General features: G+C 36.6%; 1 protein-coding gene, 1 long non-coding RNA gene and 1 pseudogene across 2 annotated transcripts in view; 1 reads left to right on the plus strand and 2 right to left on the minus strand.

The window, feature by feature from the left end:
* The window catches only part of LOC137402084 (uncharacterized), a 146,681-nt gene that overhangs the window by 42,492 nt on the left and 82,377 nt on the right, over positions 1-21,812 (minus strand). The window lies entirely within an intron of this gene.
* The window catches only part of LOC137402075 (golgin subfamily A member 3-like), a 229,179-nt gene that overhangs the window by 15,547 nt on the left and 191,820 nt on the right, over positions 1-21,812 (plus strand). The window lies entirely within an intron of this gene.
* On the minus strand, positions 14-13,283 carry LOC137401812 (32 kDa beta-galactoside-binding lectin-like; annotated as a pseudogene).

A 21,812-nucleotide genomic window follows, 5' to 3' on the forward strand; every position in this document is an offset into this window, starting at 1 on the left:
ACAAATCCATAAGTTATCTAAAGAGGAAGCTGTTATCGCTGACATAGTAGGCCCCTTGAACATGTTTGACTGAGCTGAAGAATGCTGTGCCTGCTAGGTTGATGAATCGAACTTTCTTAGATTTTATTCTGTGTTCATAGTTGGCCAGGTACTCCCCGTTGACGTATATCTGTAACATGATTTAACGTAGAAATTTGTGTTTCCAAGGCTATAACAGCGGATATAACCAATTATGCCTTTTTACATACATTTAAGACACTATCAACCCACCAATTCACATATTAAAACTTGATTCTACTCTCACCTCATAACCATCATCCCCCACATTGAACTGAACATAGAACTGTCTGCCAGGGTAAAAGGCCTCTGGGAGAGGATAAATCTCCTCATCTCCCCAATCTCCATTCTTCAGAGTGTTGAGTACAATTTCACCTGCAGAGAGCTTTGCATTATTAGGACACGAACATGCAGCAAGCTGCGCCTCCTAAAGAAGGTGATAGAACCCTGTATGTCAGGCCACACCTAATGGTAATTGGACCCTGTATATCAGGCCACACCTCCTGATGGTGATAGAACCCTGTATATCAGGCCACACCTCCTGAAGGTGATAGGACCATCTAAATGTATGCAAGACGACACTTTTACCTTGGTCCCATCTTGGATTAAAGTGCAGAGGATATATCAGGGCCACACCTCCAAATAGCGATTGAACCCTGTATATCAGGCTATTACTTTTTGCTATCACGAATCATTGTTTCACACATTTTTATCGTTTTATCTAGCTATAAAATTTGCTTAAAATCTTCTTTGGTATTTTTAGCTAGTAAATTAGATTTATGATTAGAATTTATGTTCGTTTCTCACTTGTAGAAAGGGAGGAACATCGATTGATCAATGCTCATTTTCAACTCTCAGAAACAAAGCTTCAAATTGTTGGCTTTGCGTCTTTATTTTTTTGTTAAACATTTATTCATTTTGAAAATTACACTCGCAAATCATCTAACTCTCAAATTGAAAGCTTTCAGTAGATATGCAATAGAACGACGTAGATATAAATGACATTTGTTTTATTGTTACAGGATGTTCATGTGGTTCACTAGGGGAGCAGTTGTGTCGGTCTGGAAACTGCCATACATGGGAAAGAGAGACACGAATGTGGGCTGCACGAAACATAATGTTTTGTTTGAGTTTGCAGCAGTAGATTAATTTGTCCTATTATATGAGATGAAACTAGGTGAATGGCCACAACTTGGATGGATGGTTTAATAAAAACTATATGCTGCAGCGAAAATTGCAGTTGGTTTCGCCATATATTCAAACGTAATTTTTTTAAAGATGGCGGCATGCTTATTTTGTTTAGTAGCTAGTCTCCAGTGTGAGTAGTAACTGAGAACTTAGCTGATACAAAGGCCATGATGAAATAAGTTAACTCAACGACCTAATTACCGTAGATCGGCAGAATCGAAGTCGGTACTCAGATGTTTACACAGCATTTAGAGAACGCTAATATGACAAGTTTCTAATTTCCCTTATTTGAGGAGTTTGAGACATTCATAATAATGTATCTGTAGCTAAATTTAAAATTTTATTCTAGCCAACATGAGCAAATGCAAAATAAAATTTAAGACAATAGAGCCGCTAGTAGGAGCCAATAGTAGGACTAGACTTTTATCGCAATAGCCAATGTGAATATGAGAGATAGAGACAGGTTGTATCACTGGTTACATCATTTTGGGCAAGTCCGGGCATGTTTTTTGGCCTGAGCGTTCTTAGTGTGATCAACCTTTTTCGATTTTAATCTTCAAATATCTTGACAATGACATTGCCTAACACAACAAACAACATATCAACTGATAGACAAAAAAATGCTTTCCTTTAAATGTCAACTTAAATTTGACGCAACCACATCTTTAAGTCACACCTTCTAATGGCGATTGCACCTTGTATATCAGGCCGCACCTCCTAATGGTGATAAGAACCCTGTATATCAGGTCACAACTTTTAATGGTGATAGAATCAGGCATATCAGGCAACACCTCCTAATAGCGATTGAACCCTGTATATCAGGCCACACCTCCTGAAGGTGATAGGACCATCTACAAGTATGCAAGACGACACTTTTACCTTGGTCCCATCTTGGGTTAAAGTGCAGAGGAATGTCTGTGTGTTTCTCTTCCTCATCAGAACTTGATGACGACTCGTCCGGAGTCTTACCTTGAAGGTTGATGCAAATTCTGAAAAAGGACAAACAGAGCTTTAACCAAATATCTAGTCTCAAAACACCTGTTTAGTCATATGTTACCTCATACAAGGTGTAGATGCTTGTAGGCACCTGTGAGCACATGTACAGTCCTGGCTAATGCTAGATGTCCATATGGCTAGACTCTTTTTGGCGCTTATAGGCGGTCCAAAATGTGTTAAGGTGAAATTTGAATATTTACACAAAATGTCTTAAATTTCTTTGAAAAAGTTTTGGCATTTTGGGCCAAGAAGATCCTTCAGGCAAAGTCTTGGCAGATTCATGTCAATGACAGAATTGTGACATAGGCAAGTATCTAATAGCATCTTAAACAAATGTACTTTTAGTCTTCAAAACATGAACAGCCACACCATAACACCTTCTACTGGTTCACTTCGGATTATTACAATTACTATTGAATATCACATACATACACTAAAACAGTTCTCCAATTTGATTCATTTAGAGTTATCGTCTCATAAACTGTTAACCTGTTAACCGCTGTTTAACCTTTATGTTTACCTTTCTGGATCATCCTTGACGGACCCTATGACTGTAACAATGTCTCCCGACTTCAGACCTGGCACTTTGCGATAGGAGTTGTCTTCCTACAGCAGGTTATCACACTGCATCACTACTTCAGTGAATATGAGTCAAATTTCCAGATCCAAACAAAGAGAGAAAAGTCTACTGATGGTTTACGGATAGAAACGATATGATCAGCACTTACCAAAGAGCCAAGGAATCTAACCTCCAGTACAGACACATCTCCATTAACTGTTAGATGATGAGCATCCTGAGCATCACATCGATGATTGTATGTCACATATGGCTCACCATTCACGTACACCTGCAACAGTTGTCAATATATCAAGCACAGGACTAGCTAGTCATGTATACCGGCAATAACTGTCAATAGACTGACATTTGAGTCATCATTAGCAAACACCAGCGACGGCTGTCAAGAAGCTAAATCTCTACAAAAATTGTCATCAACATGCATGACAGACATCACTGGATGCTACCAGATGGAAAGCTCAAAACAGAGAAAATGTGAGAATTTTAAACGCATGACTAATATCTTGTACATGTATTCTGTCATGGCTAGATGCAGGCTTATGTAGCTTTACATATGTTTACACAATTCTAGATTAACTACAAATGTTATGCATGACAAGCATATCCCCATCTGCTGCAACACAGTAGCTGCTACAAATGTCAATAAAGCCCAGCTTACCGAGTAATAGTCATCTTGCACCTGAATGCCGATCTTGTAGACTTTTCCAGCCTCAAATGGGAAGCCACCTTCTCTCTCCTCATCTCCGTACTCACCACCTAGTCTTGAATTCCTAACCGTTTCTCCTTCATAGAAACGTGGGTTGAAATGGAGTTGTCTTTCCTCATCAGAAGTGTCACACGCCAAGTTGATATCAAACCTTAAATATTAACAAACAATCTAAACAAACACTCAGACCGGAAGACCAAACACTTGCTTCTTATGGTCCAATCATTGATAGGATGTGTCGGTCTGTGAGCTGGGCTCATGTCCCAAGTCGGATATGTGAAATAGGTCAATAGAAGACAGAGACATGTTTATAGAGGAGGTACAACTGGCTACTAGATGCAAGAGGGATATGACCCACCTAGGCTACTCTGCATTGGATATTGAAATCACCCAGTGGCAACGGTTAAGAAGTGTGGTAAGTAATTGGTTAGTCTCACATATACTGTTTCCGTGCTTCGAATTTGTTTGGAGCTGCTTTCACTCTGATTCATTGAAGCGGTAAAATCCAAATGCATTTAATTTCGTTTCTTGCTCATAAAAACGTTCACTGCTGATGAATCCAAATGGATAACACTTGGCTAAGCTCTCCTTATTATAAGCGAAATTTTTTTAGATCAAGCATATGGATCACTGTTATGAAAACATTCTACTGCTTCTCTTCTCACTACTGTTTTTGCTTGAGTTTTTACCTTTACATAACATTTACATGTCAAGGATGGGTTGTTCGTACGAGGATGATGAAATAATTATATTTTCTAGCACAACTAGTTAATTACGCAAGAATTGGAAAGTAACATGAAGACCTGAAAGTGAGTCTACTTTAATAAGTTTCACTTTGAGGTATACATCACAGATCTTGGAATGATCCATAGTGCAACTCCGAATCATTGAAACAGTCGGGTGCAAGTTCGCCGGCAGTGGGCAACTCCAAACTTATTTGGAGCAAGGAAGCACAGTGATTATGTGGACTGCAGACTATTATGGGAATAAAACTGCACCAACTTTCTCTCAGAATTCGTTGGTTTCATTCTCCTTTGGTTTTATTCATCTCCGTATTTTTTGAGATGTTAAAACCATGTTTACAATAAAAATAATCTCATTTCTGCCGTCACTGTGAAAATATGAACAATTATACTTATTTATATTTAAAAGCAAAAATACTAGATATTAGTTTAACTACTTGGAAATACTTAGTAGGTTTCTGTAGTATTTCGAGTAGGCCTTAAAAGAAATGATTTTCATATCTTGCCTATAAAATGGCACCATACTTTTAATACACTTTTTATGCTTTAAAAGTTACTCTGTTAACTGAAATACATGACAAGTCGTGAGTGGCGCATTCCATAGAGATTTTCTTTGTTTGCATTATTCCAACTACGGCTCACCTGTGAAGGTTGTCACAACTGTCAGTCGTATTTATCCAATTACATTGACACGCAAGAATTGTCATAAACTATTAGTGTCAAAAAGCAAAAAAACTACACCCGCATAGGGTGTCATGATTTTACAGTCATGTTGAAACTGCTGCAGCTCACCTGTGAGGGTTGTCATGAACAGCGACAGTCACATTAACCCAGCTGCCAGGAATCAGCTCCTGTGGGATGATGCTGTTGTAACGAGCTCCCTAGAAAGCGAACAGAAAACTCCCTGTAGTTCAGACATTCTATTCTCATCAAGTCAGTCACACAGTACTGAATGAGTATGATAGTGCAAGTAACTGTTTACATCAGTAGCTTAAGCTTGAGGGAAATTGTAGCCTTAGTTCCTTCAATGCTAACAGACTGTCAATACTAATAGATACTTACAAAGTATGCTGTGAATTCGACATCGGTAAATTTAGCATCACCATCTATGTAGATGTGAGAGACGGAACGGATGTCCACTCTATGGTCGTAATTGCAGAAGTGGGCTCCATTAACATAGACCTAAATGGGACAGTAGATGGAAGTTTACGCACAATGTCCCTATGATCCGATCATCACTGATTCAACGACGCAATTAATCAACAATTTTGAGTCATTCACAAGATAACAACAGTAAAAATCCGCAAGTCAAGAGAGTTTTATTACACAGAAATTTGGATCGAATCCATCATGCTTCAAAAAGATGAAAACAGAATTTGCGGATGCGTCAAAAAATGCTGTGCCAGCTATTCTATTTTAATTGTTTTCCAAATTTCAGTAATTCTTTTGATTTGAGCAGTTCCGAATGCACCGCTATAGCGTAGAAATCCTTATATTTTTGGCAAATCATCCACATCCCTAATCTCCATTGCATCACTTATTGCATGGCAACTCAACGTGCGCACAACTCCAAAGCAACACCATTGATTCACTGGCTACTAAATGACAACATGCAATAGTATGATGGGAAGGATTAATAAGCCTTCAATGCATCATGCTTTATCGACGTATCTACAAGAGCAGGAAGTCTGGGGATGAGGTTTAACGCTCTTGCAGGCATAGCGACATGGTCGTTTCCCGATACTGACGCCAATGGACAGAGCGACTATTATGTCACCACACGAACGTTTTTTATAAATTGATTTCTGGTTACCTTATTGCATTTTTTTATTTAAGTTTTTTACCAATAGTAAACTAAAATATATTGGTCTATGTTAACAATCAAAAAATTAGCCATTTTGATAAAATCGATCGTTTTTCGCAATACTAAATGAATGAAAAATCTGAAATAAAAACGTATTTGAATAAAATAAAGATTTTTGTTTGTAGCTTGTTTATGCTTCTGTTACTGCTTTCTGAATATTTTACCAGAGTGCAACAACTTTCTTTTACTGTCATGGCGTCTTCCAAAGGCTATAGGCAAAGGCAAGGCTATAGAGGAACAATAATAAATAAGCACATGATGTCAAGACTGTGGTGTAGGCCTCTGCAAGGGCAAATGCTTCTAAAATAACTATAGCTAGAGAAACACTTATATAAGAATTTGATTTATAAATGTTTACTAGCTGCATTACCCGCCTACAGGAGCAGATTCACAAGCAACATAAAGTTTATTGAGAGTTGTCTTTCATACTGCAAAACAACTCCAAATATGCAGTCTACTGAAATTGTTATCCTGATCAGAGTATGTATGCACATATACATGTCAATGTTGGGGAGAACAATGGAAATCTGCAATGTGTCTTACAACTAGATGCGTGTAAAATCTAGTAAATATTCTAGATTCATGTGTCTAGATTCATGCTTCCGTTCATACCAGTCTATATTTGCAGTTGACGATCGCGCACTTCTGCCGCTGAACCCCAGCCTCGGCTGACCAATATTTACCCGCTGAGCAGTTGACAATCGCGCTCTTGCACTTGCCTGGCAATCAATCGGTTCGCACTCGCAATCAATCGCCCTGCAATCAATCGGCCCGCACTCGTCTCGCAATCAATCGCCTTGCACTCTCGTAGCAATCAATCGTCTCGCACTCGCCTTGCAATACCCTCTCACTCGCCTTGCAATCAATCACCTTGCACTTGCAATCAATCGCCTTGCACTTGCAACCAATCGCCTCGCAACCAATCGCCTCGCAACCAATCGCCTCGCAACCAATCGCCTCGCAACCAATCGCCTCGCAACCAATCGCTTCGCAATCAATCGCTTCGCAATCAATCGCTTTGCAATCAATCGCCTCGCACTCGCCAACTCATTCATCCAGAAAGCCGTGCCTGGAGACTCTCGCTGTACTCGAGGCGAAAAGGGTCTCCCGCGCATCCTCGAGTGACGCCATGGCCCCAAGCCTAGCTGTGCTACCCGGCGGTGCCCGGGTAGTAAAAAAGTCTTTGCACACAAAATTGATTTGTATTTTAACATATAACAACATTTGTCATACTAACTTACAAACTACATATCATGAAGGAAGTGTTTTGTGTAGTTGAAATAAATTAAGAGAGAAAATAAAACAACTGTAAAGGTTTTCAAACTTTTTCAACCAACTACAACTTTCAAACTTCATATCATGAGGAAAAGGTTTTGTGCGGGACAACTGATTTAAAAATAAATAAAACAACTGTAAAGGTTTTCAGACCAATGTAAATTTAAAATTTCATAACTTTCAGCGACCTATATCTTTTGATAACGTATAGTGGAACCTCAGTTCTCGAACATAATCAGTTCCAGAAGTTCGAGATCCGAAACAATTTTTCCCATCAAAATAAAATAATGTAAATTTTAATTCGCTTCAAGGCGAAAAAACAACTTCGGTAAAGTATTTTTTCAACATTTTACACGATAAGCTGTACTTGTACCCGGGTAATAAAAAAGTCTTTGCACAGAAAATCTATTTGTATTTAACATATATAACAACATTTGCCATTCTAACATTGAAACTACATAAGTAACATAAGAAAACATGATAGGTAACCTATCATGAGAAAAGTGTTTTGTGTAGTTGAAATAATTTAAGAGAAAATAAAACCACTGTAAAGTTTATCAAACTTGGTCAAACAACTGTAACTTTCAAACTTCATATCATGAGAAAAGGTTTTCTGCCAGTCTAATAAATAAGAAAAATAAACAATTGTAAAAGGAATTAGATGTAAATTTCAAATAATTAGCAAGTAATAGCTAAATTAAGTCGGTTTTGAAACAATTACAATAAAAGATGATACGGTAATGATACAATTAATACAAACTGTGAAGACAAAATAAAATTTGTGAATATGTTGAATTAATAATAACAATTCTAGCATAGAAGTGTGTGGGTATAAAAAGGTTACTGTCCCACCAGAAACTATCCATCAATTCTTTGAATACGACGATACTAAAAATGACAGAATATTATAGTATTTTGCAGTTGAAATTTTATTAGAACAATGTTTGCCAAAAATGGTTGAATAAAAGAATAATATTAACTAGAAATTCCACTGTCATACAGCCCACGACCAAAGTGATATTGGAAAAAGAAAGGGTACTGATGGTTGAGAACCGCAATATTAGCAGTCAAATGGCACTGCAGTGCAATAGGATAACTGCTGGTAGCTGTAATGTACTGGGTGTGGGTGTTATTATATACAACAAACAGCAATAATGAAAGAAAAGATTATATGTTTATATCTCTCCCCTTGCAATAGGAGAAATGCAATATTAGAAGTAAAATGCACTGATATTATTAGAATAACCAATATTATTAATATAGTAATACAGTAATAGTAGAAAACCAATGAACAATTTTGTTTACATTTAAAACGTCATAGCTAACAATATCAAGAAGTATCAAAAAGAATATCCAAACTTAGTAATACAGTAATAATAAAAAAACAATGCGCAATTTTGTTTACATTTCAAAACGTCATAGCTAACAATATCAAGAAGTATTAAGAAGAATATCCAAACTTATAATTAAATACCGTAATCTCATAAAAATTGTTAGAAAAAAATATCATCGTCATATCCTTTACTTACACTGCGATGGACATCAGTTAGAATACCAAAGTACTCAAATGTGTCTGAAATGTCAGTTAATTTGAAATCGGCAAAAATGAAACGATTTCAGTACTCCTATGTTAATCACCGAAACCTTCGACAATGCTCTAGACTGGTGAAAAGTGCCTGTTATATAGTCATGAAATGCGCACAACTTAATCGTTCTATTCTTTGTCGCTCGGCGTTTCAATTTCCGGTCTTAACTTTTATAAAAGTGAGGCTTAACAAGTTTTAATAACGATTTTCGTCCAAATAAATCTGTCTATTTGTGTATAATCCGATCAGATGGGTAAGTTTTAAGATAATAACGACGCTTTACAAAGACTTGGTAACATATTTAAATAGGTTTGTATGTGTTTTGTATCGTTATTATACTTTAATGACTCTACAAAACGATGGTTAAATTTGTTGATGAAATTTTGATGGAAGGGTATCGTCTCATTGTTGATGAATAATTTTCGGGAGTTGTGTGCACATGTGCATTTATCATAAATCTCCCAACCAATCGCTTCGCTCTGTTTGGTCGTGGGATAATAAAGATTGGAAACTAATCAAGTAATAATAATAGTAATAGGAAAATGAATAATGTTTTAACTTCAAACACGATACTCAATTTATGTTTAAAAGAATTCAAGCTGAAATGATAACAACAATGAAACAAACTTTAAAAACTTATATTATAAATTCAAAAGTTATAAGAAGTTTATAAATTTAATAAGAGAATTTAAATTTATATATCTTCTATATATATATATATATATATTTCTCAAAGTATGTAAATTTATGTAAATATAAGAGAGTGGAGAATAACTGATACTTGCAATCTTACACGATAAATCTTACAGTTCTCTTACAAATGTTTGTTGTAAAATGTGAAATTAATTATGAAAAACTAATTGGTTAGGTTTAAAAGGAAATATGTGTAAGCTAATACATCTAGCTGTACAACCCAGCGTTGCCCGGGTAATAAAAAAACTGAACAGAAAATTGATTTGTATTTAACATATAACAACATTTGCCATTCTACCTAAAACAACTGTAAAGGTTTTCAAACTTACTTTGTCAAACAAATTTTAAACTTCATATCATGAGAAAAATGTTTCGTGCAGGTCCAATAAATTTTAAAGATAAAACGACTAAAAAGGTTTAGATGTAACAGTGAAATAATTAGCAAGTAATAGCTAAATTGAGTCTGTTTTGCTACGACTACAATATGAAATGATTTGGTAATGATACAATTAATACGAACTGAGAAAACAAAATAAAATTCGTGAATATGTTGAATTAATACTAATAATTCCTGCATAGAAGTGTGTGTATAAAAAAGTTACAGTTCCAGCAACAGCTATCCATCAAAACTCTGAATATGACGATACTGGTACGATGATATGTTATGTAAAAATGAAATATTGTAGTGTCTTTGTCTGATCGAAGGTGAGAGAATCTAGATGCTATTCCTACTCGAGATGATACGATTGTCCGCGTGAAAGGTAGTGACCTTAACAGCGATTTAGCAATTGAACCTTGATAAAAGCCAGAAATAGAGCTTCACAAAAACGGCATCGTGTTTCTAGAGTTAATAAAATTTAATCGCCAAGTTCTAATATCGAGAGGGTCTATTGTCGATATCGTTTTGCCGAAAACAAATTAGCCCTAATACGTCGAGGAAAAAAAAGCATCGCGTGTCATGAAGCTAAAAGAAAGCCATAAAGTTGTAATTATTACGTCACTTTTGTGTGAAAACGGCAAACGATGAATAGGTTATGTATAATAGAGGCGTGTACTAACTGGATATTCTCGTTAATGCGCCCTAGATACCTAGTAGCGGCTAAGAGTCCAAAAAGTACGGTACTCTATAAGGCGGACACATACACAGACAGACAACGATTGCCGTTTATATAGTAGAGTTGTGTTTACCTGTATAATAAAAACACAATACGCATAATATGTCGCATATACAATATCATAAATAAAAGTGTATCAATGATTTGTTTTAAAATCAATTTGTGAAAAATTAATCTGCCCAGGGGGTCTCAAATTGGCCAAAAGAACTTGCCTGCGAAAAGGTTAAAGCTATGCAAACCCAATATGCAAACTCAATATCCATTGAATCACTTATTGCATGGCAACTCAATGAGCGCACAACTCCAAATCAACACCATAGAGACAGTGATTCACTGGCTACTAAATGACAACAAGCAATAGTATGGTGGAAAGGATTAATAGGCCTTCAATGCATCATGCTTTATCTACAAGAGCAGGAAGTCTTGGGATGAGGTCTAAAGCTATGCAAACCTAACTAAAGCATGCGGTAGCTTGTGCTTGCTCACCACATAGTTCCACGCTGTACAGATTATTCGAATCTCAAAGCTAGCCTTAGACGGAAATGGGAAGTCGGGCCCGTCTTTCTCTTCTTCTCCCCATTCACCATCAACCAAGGAGTTCCTTACCACCTCATCCTGACACTGGCGAGGATTGTAGTGGAAAGCAATTGTGCTCGCGCCATCTCCCTCCTCCGTCTGAAGGTTGAGGTAAAACCTAACATGATCATGAGACACCTGCCACAAATGATTTGAAAGTTTAGAAAATCAAAAAAGACTTGGTGCTGGCATGCCACTACCCACCATGAACATAAACCTAGAACTACTGGCCAACTGATGACTTGAGCTTGACAGCTAAACTGACCTCACCGAGTTCAATTGATCACCAATCCTTTTTACATGCACTCAGGTAAGTGACCTACTTTTTAGCTACTTGGAAAGTCAATGAATCTATGAGTAGTTTTAGGAGGCACCCTTGTTTGCCTACTGCTTACATTAGTGGTCACGATGACATTGCAAAGTACTCAAGCTTACATTAGGTACGATGGGTCAACTATGAACCCTCATTATCATACTTAACAGAACACATCTGGTCGTGGGCTAAATGGGAGGATAAGCTAAGGCCTATAGTTCCCTCTGAAACACCTTTAGACTTGGCTAGCAGCCTACAACTTTCCTACACAATCAAACTACTGATTTGGATAGACGACATGCAACAGCTAGTAGATATGCACTAGTCCATGGCTTGTCTAAATATACTAAATGTCTTATTGGATGCTGGTCTGGCTCCACATTTAGTGAAGCAATCGCTTTCGAGGAAAAGTCAATGGTATTAGGAGCAACTAGGAATCAACAGTAATCAAGCTTTACACTTTTGACATGTGTGCCAGTTAATCAACCCAGCAGCCTGTAGTTAGAGACGCAAGTAGTACTGCTCGCAAATGAGCTTTAGACTAGAATTAGATAGGCTGTTAAAATGAAAATCTATAAACATTCAAAACTAGAGATGGTATAAAATTTACCTGAAGATGTTAATCGGTGGTAAGTGTACAGTTACGATGGGGACATATATATATACAGTTCAGATTGAGATATACAGTAGATTGAGAAATAATTATATGGTGAGAGGATATATAGATGTACGTCAGGACTGCATATATGTACATGTACATGAGCTGAAAGACTGGAACCGGGATACAGTAGACTTGATGACCAGCCCACAGTAGTGTGTTGATCTGCATTTATACAAAAAAATTCCAGTACTTTTTCATAGAGTGCAGCCTTCTTTATTATAAACCACATCTGCAGGCAAGTCTGCAAATCTATACTTCCCAGAGACTATGTTTTAGGCCATCACCTTTTGAATCAATTTTTTTTGTATTTTTAACAAGATTTTGACCTCGGATCGCTCAATCGTTTTGGTTTTATCAGTAACTAAAAGGTTCAGGGCTACAGGTAGGTTAGTTGGCTCGTTACTGAACACAATGAATATCAGAGACTATTTTCTACACTTGTACGTTGGATCAATAGCTAATAAGTAAGGTGACTAGGTACAGTTCTAGTCAATTTAGCAACTATCATAACCTAATGATACACTTATGATTGTAGCTAGTCACAGGTTTCATTATACTTTCTCGATACAGTCAAGTTCGGTTACAAACATTAACTTTACACTAACTTGTTGGACACAGTTATGCTTTATTACCTACAAGACAGTTACCTCAACCTCTCTGATACAGTTAAATTCAATTACATATCTTACACTTACATCAAATTATAGAACACGGTCAGGTCAGATTAGTTACGAGACACTTACCACAACTTGTTGGCCTTTTACTGTCACCATTTGCAAACATTTTATCTGAAGGTATTGCAAATCTGTTAGACAGAGCATGATTCCTTCTTGCGGTCTTTCTATTACCTCTGACCATTTTTGACTTCGGAGCTGCTGGTATTCGCTCGTTATCCAATTTGGAAGGCAGCTCTTCTCTTTTTGGTGACTCCATATCTAGTAAAAACATGGATTATTACTAAATGCGGAAAGCCATAGTTAGACAACTCCGATACAATGTCATAGTAGCAGCAGACAAACATGACCCTTACTAATTAAACAAAGAAGCACTTGATGTGGTTTCAAATGAGAAAAACATACAGCTGACTTAGTTATATGTTGGCAGTAAAATCAGGAAAAAAACAGGGATGAACTAGAAACACATATTCTAAAGAACAATCATGCAGTAAATATACAATACAACTAGTGATAGATGTACAGTAGAACCAGAGATAGGTATACAGTAAAACTAGTGATAGATATACAGGCGAACTAGCAATATATTTACAATTAAGTTGTTGATACATATACAGGCGAACTAGCAATATATTTACAGTCAAGGTGTTAATACATATACAGACAAACTAACAATAGATTTACAGTCAAGGGGTTGATACATATACAGGCAAACTATCAATAGATTTACAGTAAAAGGGTTGATACATATACAGGCAAACTAGCAATAGATTTACAGTAAAAGGGTTGATACATATACAGGCAAACTAGCAATAGATTTACAGTCAAGGGGTTGATACATATACAGGCAAACTAGCAATAGATTTACAGTCAAGGTGTTAATACATATACAGACAAACTAACAATAGATTTACAGTCAAGGGGTTGATACATATACAGGCAAACTATCAATAGATTTACAGTAAAAGGGTTGATACATATACAGGCAAACTAGCAATAGATTTACAGTCAAGGGGTTGATACATATACAGGCAAACTAGCAATAGATTTACAGTCAAGGGGTTGATACATATACAGGCAAACTAGCAATAGATTTACAGTAAAAGGGTTGATACATATACAGGCAAACTAGCAATAGATATACAGTCAAGGGGTTGATACATATACAGGCAAACTAGCAATAGATATACAGTCAAGAGGTTGATACATATACAGGCAAACTAGCAATAGATATACAGTCAAGGGGTTGATACATATACAGGCAAACTAGCAATAGATTTACAGTCAAGGGGTTGATACATATACAGGCAAACTAGCAATAGATATACAGTCAAGGGGTTGATACATATACAGGCAAACTAGCAATAGATATACAGTCAAGGGGTTGATACATATACAGGCAAACTAGCAATAGATTTACAGTCAAGGGGTTGATACATATACAGGCAAACTAGCAATAGATATACAGTCAAGGGGTTAATACATATTCAGGCAAACTAGCAATAGATTTACAGTAAAAGGGTTGATACATATACAGGCAAACTAGCAATAGATATACAGTCAAGGGGTTGATACATATACAGGCAAACTATCAATAGATATACAGTCAAGGGGTTGATACATATACAGGCAAACTAGCAATAGATATACAGTCAAGGGGTTGATACATATGCAGGCAAACTAGCAATAGATTTACAGTCAAGGGGTTGATACATATACAGGCAAACTAGCAATAGATTTACAGTCAAGGGGTTGATACATATACAGGCAAACTAGCAATAGATATACAGTCAAGGGGTTGATACATATACAGGCAAACTAGCAATAGATTTACAGTCAAGGGGTTGATACATATACAGGCAAACTAGCAATAGATTTACAGTCAAGGGGTTGATACATATACAGGCAAACTAGCAATAGATTTACAGTAAAAGGGTTGATACAAATACAGGCAAACTAGCAATAGATTGACAGTCAAGGGGTTAATACATATTCAGGCAAACTAGCAATAGATTTACAGTAAAAGGGTTGATACATATACAGGCAAACTAGCAATAGATATACAGTCAAGGGGTTGATACATATACAGGCAAACTAGCAATAGATATACAGTCAAGGGGTTGATACATATACAGGCAAACTAGCAATAGATATACAGTCAAAGGGTTGATACATATACAGGCAAACTAGCAATAGATTTACAGTCAAGGGGTTGATACATATACAGGCAAACTAGCAATAGATTTACAGTAAAAGGGTTGATACATATACAGGCAAACTAGCAATAGATTTACAGTCAAGGTGTTAATACATATACAGACAAACTAACAATAGATTTACAGTCAAGGGGTTGATACATATACAGGCAAACTAGCAATAGATTTACAGTAAAAGGGTTGATACATATACAGGCAAACTAGCAATAGATTTACAGTCAAGGGGTTGATACATATACAGGCAAACTAGCAATAGATTTACAGTCAAGGGGTTGATACATATACAGGCAAACTAGCAATAGATTTACAGTAAAAGGGTTGATACAAATACAGGCAAACTAGCAATAGATTGACAGTCAAGGGGTTAATACATATTCAGGCAAACTAGCAATAGATTTACAGTAAAAGGGTTGATACATATACAGGCAAACTAGCAATAGATATACAGTCAAGGGGTTGATACATATACAGGCAAACTAGCAATAGATATACAGTCAAGGGGTTGATACATATACAGGCAAACTAGCAATAGATATACAGTCAAGGGGTTGATACATATACAGGCAAACTAGCAATAGATTTACAGTCAAGGGGTTGATACATATACAGGCAAACTAGCAATAGATTTACAGTCAAGGGGTTGATACATATACAGGCAAACTAGCAATAGATATACAGTCAAGGGGTTGATACATATACAGGCAAACTAGCAATAGATATACAGTCAAGGGGTTGATACATATACAGGCAAACTAGCAATAGATATACAGTCAAGGGGTTGATACATATACAGGCAAACTAGCAATATATTTATAGTCAAGGTGTTGATACATATAAAGGCAAACTAGCAAAGTATTTACAGTCAAGGGGGCGATACATATACAGGCAAACTAGCAATAGATTTACAGTCAAGGTGTTGATACATATACAGGCAAACTAGCAATAGATATACAGTCAAGGGGTTGATACATATACAGGCAAACTAGCAATAGATTTACAGTAAAAGGGTTGATACATATACAGGCAAACTAGCAATAGATTTACAGTCAAGGTGTTGATACATATACAGGCAAACTAGCAATAGATTTACAGTAAAAGGGTTGATACATATACAGGCAAACTAGCAATAGATTTACAGTCAAGGGGTTGATACATATACAGGCAAACTAGCAATAGATTTACAGTCAAGGGGTTGATACATATAAAGGCAAACTAGCAATAAATATACAGTCAAGGGGTTGATACATATACAGGCAAACTAGCAATAGATTTACAGTAAAAGGGTGGATACAAATACAGGCAAACTAGCAATAGAGTTACAGTCAAGGTGTTGATACATATACAGGCAAACTAGCAATAGATTTACAGTCAAGGGGTTGATACATATACAGGCAAACTAGCAATAGATATACAGTCAAGGGGTTGATACATATACAGGCAAACTAGCAATAGATATACAGTCAATGGGTTGATACATATACAGGCAAACTAGCAATAGATTTACAGTCAAGGTGTTGATACATATACAGGCAAACTAGCAATAGATTTACAGTCAAGGGGTTGATACATATACAGGCAAACTAGCAATAGATATACAGTCAAGGGGTTGATACATATACAGGCAAACTAGCAATAGATATACAGTCAATGGGTTGATACATATACAGGCAAACTAGCAATAGATTTACAGTAAAAGGGTTGATACGTATACAGGCAAACTACCAATAGACATACAGTCAAGGGGTTGATGCATGTACAGGCAAACTAGCAATAGATATACAGTAAAATGTTTGATACATATACAGGCAAACTAGCAACAGATTTACAGTCAAGGTGTTGATGCATATACAAGCAAACTAGCAATAGGTTTACAGCCAAGGGGTTGATACATATACAGGCAAACTAGCAATAGATATACAGTCAAGGAGTTGATACATGTACAGGCAAACTAGCAATAGATATACAGTAAAATGGGTGATACATATACAAGCAAACTAGCAACAGATTCACAGTCAAGGTGTTGATACATATACAAGCAAACTAGCAATAGGTTTACAGCCAAGGGGTTGATACATATACAGGCAAACTAGCAATAGATTTACAGTCAAGGTGTTGACACATATACAGGCAAACTAACCATAGATTTACAGTCAAGGTGTTGATACATATACAGACAACCTAGCAATAGATTTACAGTCAAGGTGTTGATACATATACAAGCAAACTAGCAATAGAGTTACAGTCAAGGGGTTGATACATATACAGGCAAACTAACCATAGATTTACAGTCAAGGGGTTGATACATATACAGGCAAACTAGCAATAGATTGACAGTCAAGGGGTTAATACATATACAGGCAAACTAGCAATAGATTTACAGTCAAGGTGTTGATACATATACAGGCAAACTAGCAATAGATATACAGTCAAGGGGTTGATACATATACAGGCAAACTAGCAATAGATTTACAGTAAAAGGGTTGATACATATACAAGCAAACTAACCATAGATTTACAGTCAAGGGGTTGATACATATACAGGCAAACTACCAATAGATATACAGTCAAGGGGTTGATGCATGTACAGGCAAACTAGCAATAGATATACAGTAAAATGTTTGATACATATACAGGCAAACTAGCAACAGATTTACAGTCAAGGTGTTGATGCATATACAAGCAAACTAGCAATAGGTTTACAGCCAAGGGGTTGATACATATACAGGCAAACTAGCAATAGATATACAGTCAAGGGGTTGATACATGTACAGGCAAACTAGCAATAGATATACAGTAAAATGGGTGATACATATACAAGCAAACTAGCAACAGATTCACAGTCAAGGTGTTGATACATATACAAGCAAACTAGCAATAGGTTTACAGCCAAGGGGTTGATACATATACAGGCAAACTAGCAATAGATTTACAGTCAAGGTGTTGACACATATACAGGCAAACTAACCATAGATTTACAGTCAAGGTGTTGATACATATACAGACAACCTAGCAATAGATTTACAGTCAAAGGGTTGATACATATACAAGCAAACTAGCAATAGAGTTACAGTCAAGGGGTTGATACATATAGAGGCAAACTAACCATAGATTTACAGTCAAGGGGTTGATACAAATACAGGCAAACTTGCAATAGATTTATAGTCAAGGTGTTGATACAAATACAGACAAACTAGCAAGAGATTTACAGTCAATGGGTTAATACATATACAAGCCAACTAGCAATAGATTTACAGTCAAGGGGTTAATACATATACAAGCAAACTAACAATAGATATACAGTCAAGGTGTTACTAGTGATAGAATACAGATCTAGTGATAGATATACAGTAAAAATAGTGATAGATATACAGTAGAACTAGTGATAGATATACAGTAGAACTGGTGATAGACAGGCAGTAGAACTCGTGATAGATATACAGTAGAACTAGTGATAGATATACAGTAGTACTAGTGAAAGACATACAGTAGAACTAGTGAGAGATATACAGTAGAACTAGTGATGGATATCTGATAGATGTCATACGATAGGTTCACTGTCACCATAGCATCATACTAAACTTGTATGTAACCTCTTGCAGCATACCAGACTTCTGCTGAATCTTGAGCATCAAACCCCAGTTCTACACCTCCAATTATAACAACATTCAACCTTAGCGACTTATTGCCTTTTCACATTGTGCTAAATACACAAACAAAGCATTGAAGATATAAGAATGTATTTGACTAGAAATTTCTATGATATAATAAAAACAAATGCTTGTTAATACTTCTGTTTTGCACAAAATAATACATTATTTCATTGAAACTTTAAGCAATGGTCGATAACTTTTTATTAATGCTGTTTTTAAACCCCATAGACGTGTCATTTCAGATCATTTTTTGTCACGAGGTGATACCGGAGGTACCTTTACATCTGTTGTTCATACATTCTTATCAAGACAGACAACAGTCCAATGATATCCTTTGACTATCATTGCAGTTCTATGTCAATAAGTTGTACAAACCCAGTGAAAAAGTAACTAGGCATAATGTATAGAACAACCATATCTTCCTCTTCCTCTATAGATTCTGTTTCAAAGAATTCACACGCATCATGCCAATTGTCATATTCTATCATTGAAGACATCGTAGTTGGCAAAGCAGGGCAATTAATTCATAGATTCACACACATCAATGTCGCAGCTAGCCTAAAAATAGCATTTAGCATTGTTGGATGTAAAGAGCAGGGCTCAGTACAGAACGTCATGAGAACCTTGATGAGTGTGCTAAAGTGAAGACAACCCTTGAGTTTTTGCATGAGCAAAACTAATTGGTGTGAACCCACTTACAATTTTTAAGAATAGTTTTATGGGCAGGCAAGAAGTAGATGCATAGTATGTTGGAGTAGCTATAAGCAGTACTCGTATTAATATCAGAGGCTAAACCTATAACTAACAGAGAGTAATATACTAGCTAATTAAGGTCAAGGTTATCTGCTGATTCTGCATTCACATGTAGTCTGCCTATTATGGAAATGTAACCGACTCCGGTGAAGATGTTGACAAAGGTGGTACACTATTAAAATGTTTGCAGTTTTTAAAAATGGTCAAGAAACAAATAACTCTATAACTCTACTTGTATCTGAAGTCTATGCATCTCAGACTCAGTAGTAAGAATATGCAGCATAACTTATTCTAACTTACAACAATCCTAAATTTAATTACTTTTTGTTATTCTATCATCTAGAATTTTATACTTTTACATTTACTTTTACTTGACGAAGATGTAATGGTTAAAAAAACATCCGGCAGCGTATGTTAAACTAGTTCGTAAGTTTGTATGTCAAGAGAAAATATTTGCTTAAATCCTTTTGCTGTATGCCAAAAAATTTGTATGTAGATGTTTGACAGTATTAAGGATTTCACTGCATCTGTCTAGCTAACAGTATCCTCAACTTCAGGCAGCTAACAATGCAGCAAACCTCAACCCACTCTACCCCAACACGGAGACCAGGCAGAATATGTGTCTTCAATGTTTACCTTCTTGAGATAGCTGTAAGCCATCAGACATCCAAGGAATAAATAGCTACAGACGTCACTTCTGATTGGAGCAGACACTGTACTAGGCATTAAGGTAATGGTTGGAGAAAAGGCTAGTAAGAATAGCTTGGGAAACGCTTTGGGGCAGATTATCAGCTTGACTTGTCTACAAATATCATGAACCACGTCTGTTCAGATGAGTATGTTGACGATGAAAAGCATAGACATCCGCTTACAAAAGTGTATGATACAAACTCTATGCAACGTCATCAACAAACATGATCAGTATTATAGAGTCACCATAGCAACTGCTGAGTCTTGGTCTTTGCAATGCTTACGTTTACTGGCTGTCTCAGCCATTTCTAACACCTCTGTATCTCATCTTCCACAGCTTACTGTCCATATCTATACATAGGAAAACAAAATCCATACCAATGAAAAGACAATTCACACATATGAACAACATATCTGCAAATATGAACAGCATATTTGTACATATGGACAGGATATATGTACATCTGGACAGGATATCTGTACATACGAGCAGAATACTATACATATGAACAACTTATCTGTACATATGAACAGCACACATATACATACTATTTGGCTAAGCACCTGTGTCAGATATTTAGCTCTCTATCAATATATACAGTTCATCTTTACCTTATCTATAAAAATACTGGCTGTTGTCTGTCTGTATGTTCAATTTTAGCCATAACCCAATCTTAATTCTTTGATTATTGTTTTGACTATTCTTTATTCATCTCTCTTTCCTTCCCCCTCCTCTCCGCCTCTAACTCTCGCTCTCTTTTCCTTCCACTCCCCCTCTCCCGCTCCCTCTCTCTCTCCGGCTCCCTCTCTCTCTCCATCTCCTTCCCGCTCCCTCTATCCCGCGTACTCTCTCGCTTTCGCAACCACTCGTTCTCTCTCCCTCTTTCCCTTCCTCTCCTTTCCACTCTCTGTTCCCCGTTTCTCTCTACCTTTCCGTCCTTCTCTCATTTCCTCTCTCCCGTACCCTCTCCCTCTCTCTTCATCTCTCTCCCACACTCTCTCTCTCTCTCTCTTCATCTCTCTGTCTCTCCCACACTCTCTCTCTCTCTCTCTCTCTCTGCCACACTTTCTCCCTCGACTGTTTATTTATAGAAAACTTAGCCCTATCATAGGAAAGACAGTTACCGGATAGGAAAAGGCAAGACAACTGCAGCTAGAGTATAGAGTGTATAGTGTGACCACAGTGTCAAAATACTACTGAATGAAAACTCTCCTGAAGGTCGGCTACCTCATTACAAAGTCTTGGAAATATTGTAAGACCTCTTAATAGCAGTTACATCTATGAACCACTTTTTGATATTGGTTAGCTTTACTGTAAAACCTCATTCAATTGGTTCAAATTATTACAAGACCTCATCCCATTAGTAAAGTCTATCACTTGGATCAAGTTGTTCTTTAGCTTCAAGTGTTCATCTTTAGTCAAAACAGCTTGGAATCCTGATTTTACCTGATGTCATTGTAACAGACCACATGCTAAAG

The sequence above is a fragment of the Watersipora subatra genome, chromosome 8 (genome assembly GCF_963576615.1).
Source record: "Watersipora subatra chromosome 8, tzWatSuba1.1, whole genome shotgun sequence".
In the NCBI taxonomy this organism is placed as follows: domain Eukaryota; kingdom Metazoa; phylum Bryozoa; class Gymnolaemata; order Cheilostomatida; family Watersiporidae; genus Watersipora; species Watersipora subatra.